Source organism: Ictidomys tridecemlineatus, chromosome X (assembly GCF_052094955.1).
Source record: "Ictidomys tridecemlineatus isolate mIctTri1 chromosome X, mIctTri1.hap1, whole genome shotgun sequence".
NCBI classification, from domain to species: Eukaryota; Metazoa; Chordata; class Mammalia; order Rodentia; family Sciuridae; genus Ictidomys; species Ictidomys tridecemlineatus.
Window position 1 is genome coordinate 3,291,792 of NC_135493.1, and position 6,245 is coordinate 3,298,036.

Below are 6,245 nucleotides of genomic sequence, written 5' to 3' on the forward strand. Positions count from 1 at the left end.
TAGATCTTTGGTTCTACCACTGGAGAAGAGAAGCAACTACAATGCACTGTCTGTGAGATGGTCCTCAATGACATTGTTGAGGTGCTGAATTAAGCAACCCAGCAGCCCACATATGTCTGGACTTCCTGTTATAAATGTTTTTGTTGTCTTGATTCAGTCTGAGTAAGGGTTTTCATTATTTGCAGCTAAAAGTACCATAAATGATCCAACACAATAGCTGACTCGAGCAATAACACAGCCTAAATATGCAAGGGAACTATCATCTTTCTCACATCAAATAAACAAACAGAAATAGCAACTGAGGCTCAGAAAAGGAAAGTGATTTTCCTTTCCAAGAAAACCCTGAAAATTCTAAGGCTAATTGCATTGATTTTAACAATACTAATAACTATTTGTAGTCTGTATTATCAGATTAATAAGCCCTCTTTCCTTCTAATTTTGCTATTAAATTGCTGTGGGATTGGAAATCAGCTTTCCACAGGATAGTTAGTACTGTGTGTAGACTAAATGTAAACAGCCTCTTTGAAGAAATTGCTGAAGCTTTAGTGTTGACTTTGGGACTTTTTGAGTGTGATGCCTCTATATGCTTGTCTAATCTTTAGTTCACAGATATCAGAATTATTATGATAATGTGTCATTTGCTTATTTTTCTAGTGAAAATAAATACCAAAAGATGCAAAGTTGTACACAGAGCACAAGAATGGTAAGGGACAGGCTCTATATTTTCACATTTAAATGTTTATCACCAGCCAATTTATAGTTGAAAAGTAAGGGGAAATTTGATGGGCTCCTCTACCTCTGTCAGAAAATTCTTCACCTATCTTGTTGAAGGACTTCTTTGCTGTAGAGATTGTCTGAAAGTTATGCTGGCAGTCCTGTGGGGTAGAGGGTTTCCCATTTCTGGTTCAGACCAATGTTGAATGTTCCACTTGTGAGGGAGACTATGGATAGACTCCTATGTCAAAAAAAGCTTCATCAAACAATTTCCAGTCCTCTACAAATCCTGATTCTGCCTATAGCCCATCATACTAGGCTCTTGGAGAGGAAAACATTCTCTGTTGTGATTTTTCTGTCAAAGTTCTCCATAGAAATAGGCCTTTGATTGATCTAGCTCACCACTGAGCCCTTTCTATTTCATACAGCAGCACTGGTCCTAATAATTTTGGAACTGCAGCCCTACAGGTGATGCTATTGATGGCACATCAAAAAAAAAAAAAGAAAAAGAGTATTCTTGCTTCTTACAAAGACCTCTTTACACTGAAACTGCATACTTCCTTGGCGAGTTCACCTCCCAGTCTGTTGGAACAAGTCCCTTTTGTAGAACAGGCTGCTAACAGACTGAAGATCTGCTAGCAGAGCTTCCTTTGGAGGAGCCTCTTGGAGCATTAGATCATGCTCAATCCTTCCAATTGTTAGGACTGAGCAGCAGCTGGGCCCAGCAAGCATTATGAACTGGGCAATTGATTTTCCAGAGCTTTGGGAGGAGAACTGCTTTTCATTAAGTCGGGTATGTTTGATCAGAGAGCCAAGGAAAAGATGTTCCTTTTAGCAATGACTTTCCTCCTTCACCTTCATGGAAAGGAAGTGTGGCTGGTGAAGGACTGTGAAAAAATACATGCTAGCAACCTAACTCCATCTCCCCTAAGAAATCACCCTACTCCCAGCTATTGTGGACACATCTATTTGTTCCCGTGAGATGTTTTGGGAAAGTCTTTCTTAGGGCGGAGGTAAGAAATACAGCTACTCAGAGTTAATCAAACTCAGAAGCCCTTTCCCCTGAACTTCAGGATTCAGGAAAATAGGCAAGCCAGTAAACCATCCAGAATGTCTGGTGCAAAGTCCTGCAGCTCTGAAGGATGAGTCATCTGCTTTTACCACCACTTGAAATAAACGATAATGGCTTGGCAGCCTCTCATATATTAATAGCCTTGTCATTTTACCTTCCTCCAACTCCCTTTATTCTACATTGGAATTAGAGATGGCAAAAATAGTTTCAGAGCTGATTGTCCTGAGTTTCCTAGCTGCCCCAAAAAATAACCAAAGAGGAGTCCAAGATGTCCCCTGCACCTAGCCACACTGACAGTTCCCTCAGTCATTGTCCTATAGTCATTACTGGGTACGTTATCAATTTTAACTTCTTCATGACATTCAGTGCTAAAAACAATCAGATTTATTTTCTTGTCTGTGTACTTCCTGTCCCCCTGCATAAAAAATGTAAACTTCATGAAGGCAGGTACTTAGGCTTGTCACCATATTCCCATCACCCAGAACAGCAGCGAGAAAGGGGAGAAGCAGAATGTGTCACAAAGATGAAGGGTAGAGATTGGTATTGCAGGAAGGGCTTCATTAAGATGGGAATCATCCCTATACTCAGAGGCTTTGAGAAATACTGACCCATTCCTCTCAACATCTGTGACAAACATGAGGATCTCAGCCCCACCTGGGGATTGCCTCAGACTTAATTATTAAGCTTAAAAGGAAAAGAACATGGATATTTGCAATGAAATGATTCCTCCTCCATTTGGTGTTTCCACTTTGCCCATACAATAGGGACATCTATTGCATGCCCTATGAGGGCAACATTTCTGCTCCTTGACTTCCTTCTGAGGAGAAGTAAGATAAGGCAAAGAAAACTCGGCCATCACTGCTCTCCTTTTTCCAGTGCCAGGGCCTCTGAGACATGCAGGAGGATCATCTGCTTTTCATAGCAGTTTGTCCTCAGGAAGGGTGACTAGGTTTGATTTGAGGGAGGGGTGAGGGATGAGGTAGCATTTCTAGAAGTCTGTTTGGCTACAGATCTAAGTTATAGCTTCTATTGTCTTTCTTGAGGAATGTGGGAAGTATCCATGCTTCTGTATCTATTGCACCCTATATCTTCTTTTTAAATTACTCTGCAATGACAGGGGTGGAGGTAGGAGTATGGTTGTTTCCCTGGAACCTCACCCAAACCACACTCCCTACCCACTGACCTCTACTGTGCTCTCCAGCCCAAAACCCATCCCCACACTGCTCTTGCTTCAGCCACTTACTTCCCTGGCACTCCTGGACATTCTTGCACCTCTCCACATCTTCAAAAGCCCCCACTGGCTCCCTTGCTGTAGGACACAAGTGCCTCCACCTTCCTACCTCATCTCTGAACAGTACTTCCACCTCTTTGTCTAAATCTGTATCTAGCTCCTCTCTGCCTGGAGGACATGGCTGCCTTTGCAGACCTGTCAGTCGTGTATGCAGCCATTAATCCAGTGATAACACTGCAATCAGGCACCAGCTCTGGTGTTCACTTCAAGGAATTTATAGTCCCACATTCCATATCCCTCAGAGTTTGGAGATAGAGTTGTTACCTTCTCTAATGCTGTTTCAAAACTATTACCTCTCATCTTCTTTTCCTCATTCAATGACATCACAACACTCCCATCCTTCCCTTGCCACATAAAGCCTTTAAATAACACACACAGATGTTTTTATTGCTCCTGGATAACTTTCTCTTGAGTCTCCTTCCTGTTTCAATAACTGCCCCATATTGCTGCTTTTCTGTGCATCAAACCTCCTCCAGGAATCTGTCTGTGCTCCTTGTCTCCAATTTCTAGTCTTCCATCTTTTACCTCTCTTCCCCACCCTTCCCAACGCATTCACGAACCCATAGGAAATTTTCTTGTCAAGGACCCTAAAGATGTCTATTTGTAGCCCAATGATCAGTACTTAGTTTTCACCATCTCTCCTCTCTCCCTGACATTTCATGTTCTCAAGTCTGTGTGAACAGACTCTATCCACTGCTTCACCTTAACTGCGCACCTCAAACTCAGTAAACACCACCCCACTGATTGAACCAATGTATGCCATGAGTACACGACTCACAGGCAAATGGTCGAAGTCACCAGACCACTAAAAATGGCCTTTTTTTCCCCCCTGTTGACCTCTGTGACACCCTCTTAGGACTCATGTTGAAGCTGTATTTTCTCTCTTGGGTGACTGCATCCAGTTCCATGACTTTGAATACCACCCATATGCTGGTGAGCCTTAATCACCAACTCATTTATTCCTCCTTTCCCTTATAGATTGGATACCACTAGCCTGGGGTGCTTTCTAAGTGGTTCAATTACCTAAGGTCTAGAGTCCTGTTTTGTCCATATTATTTTTACCTTCTTGGGACATGAGCCCTTTTTCTGCAGTGTATTCTGGAACTGGGGTCTTACTCCTTGTGCAGATACTTCCAGGGTGCTTTCAAGACCTCAGGGATATCAGATGTGCCTGTTCTGTCATTTGTCAGTTATCAGCTAATAATAATAATGATAAGAATGGCACGAACATAAGTAATGACCATATGCCAGATGCTGAAAAATGCTTTAGATGGCCTGTGCCATTGAGTGCACATGAAGTGTGAAGCATTATAATTCCCATTTTTACACATAAGTAACATGAGGCTCAGGGGGCTTTAAAGAACCTCTTGGTGGTCCTCTAGTGAGTATCTCACCAGAGAATTCCAACTGTGCCCTGTTTGCAATGGAGCACAGAGCCCTGAGCACTATTCCAAGCTGACTCTGCTACCTGTGTCAGTCTATCTGCTCTGAAGTCTGGCTGTTTCTTGCTTGCCCCTTCATTCATCCTAGCACTTGGCTTAAGCCTGTAGATAGTTGTTTATTCAGCTTGCTACATGAAATGTCTCCAGCATCTTGGCCTCGAGTAAGCCCAGGTACTTAATAAGCTACGAGTCTTGCGTGACTTCTCTGGGTTGGCATTTTTCACTTGGTCTAATAAGAAAAGCATGTCACCCATGTTGTATAGTTGGGGCCAAGCTGGGGTAGCAACACACAGACTTTATGACCAGGAGCTCCAATTTTATCCCTAAACCACAAACATAACAGGACACATAGTGTTTTGATGTTGGTTATTAAATTTGATAATTCAGAACTGACAAGGGGGCTGCTCACTGCTATTGTAACCAATGGGTAGTTTGGTTTAATCATGAAAATACAGCTGCCATATTAACATTTTTTAAAAAGCCAGTCTGAACGTCAAGTTTCAGAGAGGCATATTTGAAGTACACATAGCTGGGCAACAGGAAGCATACTTCCCACACATGCACATATGTGTATGTACACAGAACTAGACAATAAATGTGAATGTTTATTTATAATGGGACATCAGAAATTAAAATGAAAAAAATGCACAGAACTGTTTTCATGGCAGTGACTCAAAGCTCTGCCTCCACCTTTTGCTTTATTTCTCTTTTACCACCTGAGTCCCCTGGAAAGACCCTGTGAATCTTCTCCAGCGACCCTGTCTTCCTTTGCCTCCTGCCTTACTCCATCTAATGAGCTGCTGATCCTATCAATTAGATGTCCCTGGTGCTGCTCTTTCCCATGGTTCCTCCAGCCTCTGCTTCTTGCAAATGTTCTTGTCTGCCCCTCCAGGGGGATCTTCTTGAAGCACAGTTCTGACATGCAAAGTCCCTGTTCAATACTCTTCTGAAATTCCCCATTGCCCACAGGATAACATGTAGTCTTAGCACTAGCCTGTCCTGCTGCGAGCTCCTGCTTTATCTCTCACAATTCCTCTTCATGTAAACACTCTGGTAAACTCCTCTTAATTCTTTGTCCAGCACCACATGATTCCACCTTCAACACTCTGGGATTGTCCATCTTTGTGATTCTGCTACCACTAAGCCCCTCCTCTTGCTGCAACAGGCTCAGGTTCATGCAAGACATGGTCTGAGAGTTCTGTTGCCCTCATTGGCTTTTTTTCTTGTACGAGTGGTTTTCATGAGAAGTTCCCTCTCCTCCCTTAAAACATATGAGGACCAAGACAGTGCCTGAGTCCTTGTATATTCCTCATCACCACATTCAAGGCCTGGTGCAGTCTGGGGTACAACAAATACTTGCATAATTACAGAACAGTAACATTCAGTAGTTCCTCCTTCATAGATACCCCATGGGTGAGGTTAATAAGGAAGATGGAAAGAGTGTGATTAATGTCAGTCTGTACAGGGAAGGTGAATGTGATCCTCTGACGAAGGAGTTGTAAGTACTTGCCTAGGATTCAGTCTCTAGTTCAGCAAATGCTTATGATGCCTAGTGGTCATTGGGCACTGGGCTGGTTCCAGGGAATACAGGCAAATCAGACAAGTCATCATGTCCTGGAGCTCAAGTGCCAGTAGAGGAAGAGACCGGCATAGAAGACACTCCAAATTTAAGGCTGGACACAGTCAGTGGAGGCTTATCATTTTCCACAGCAGCCTGGTGCTGATG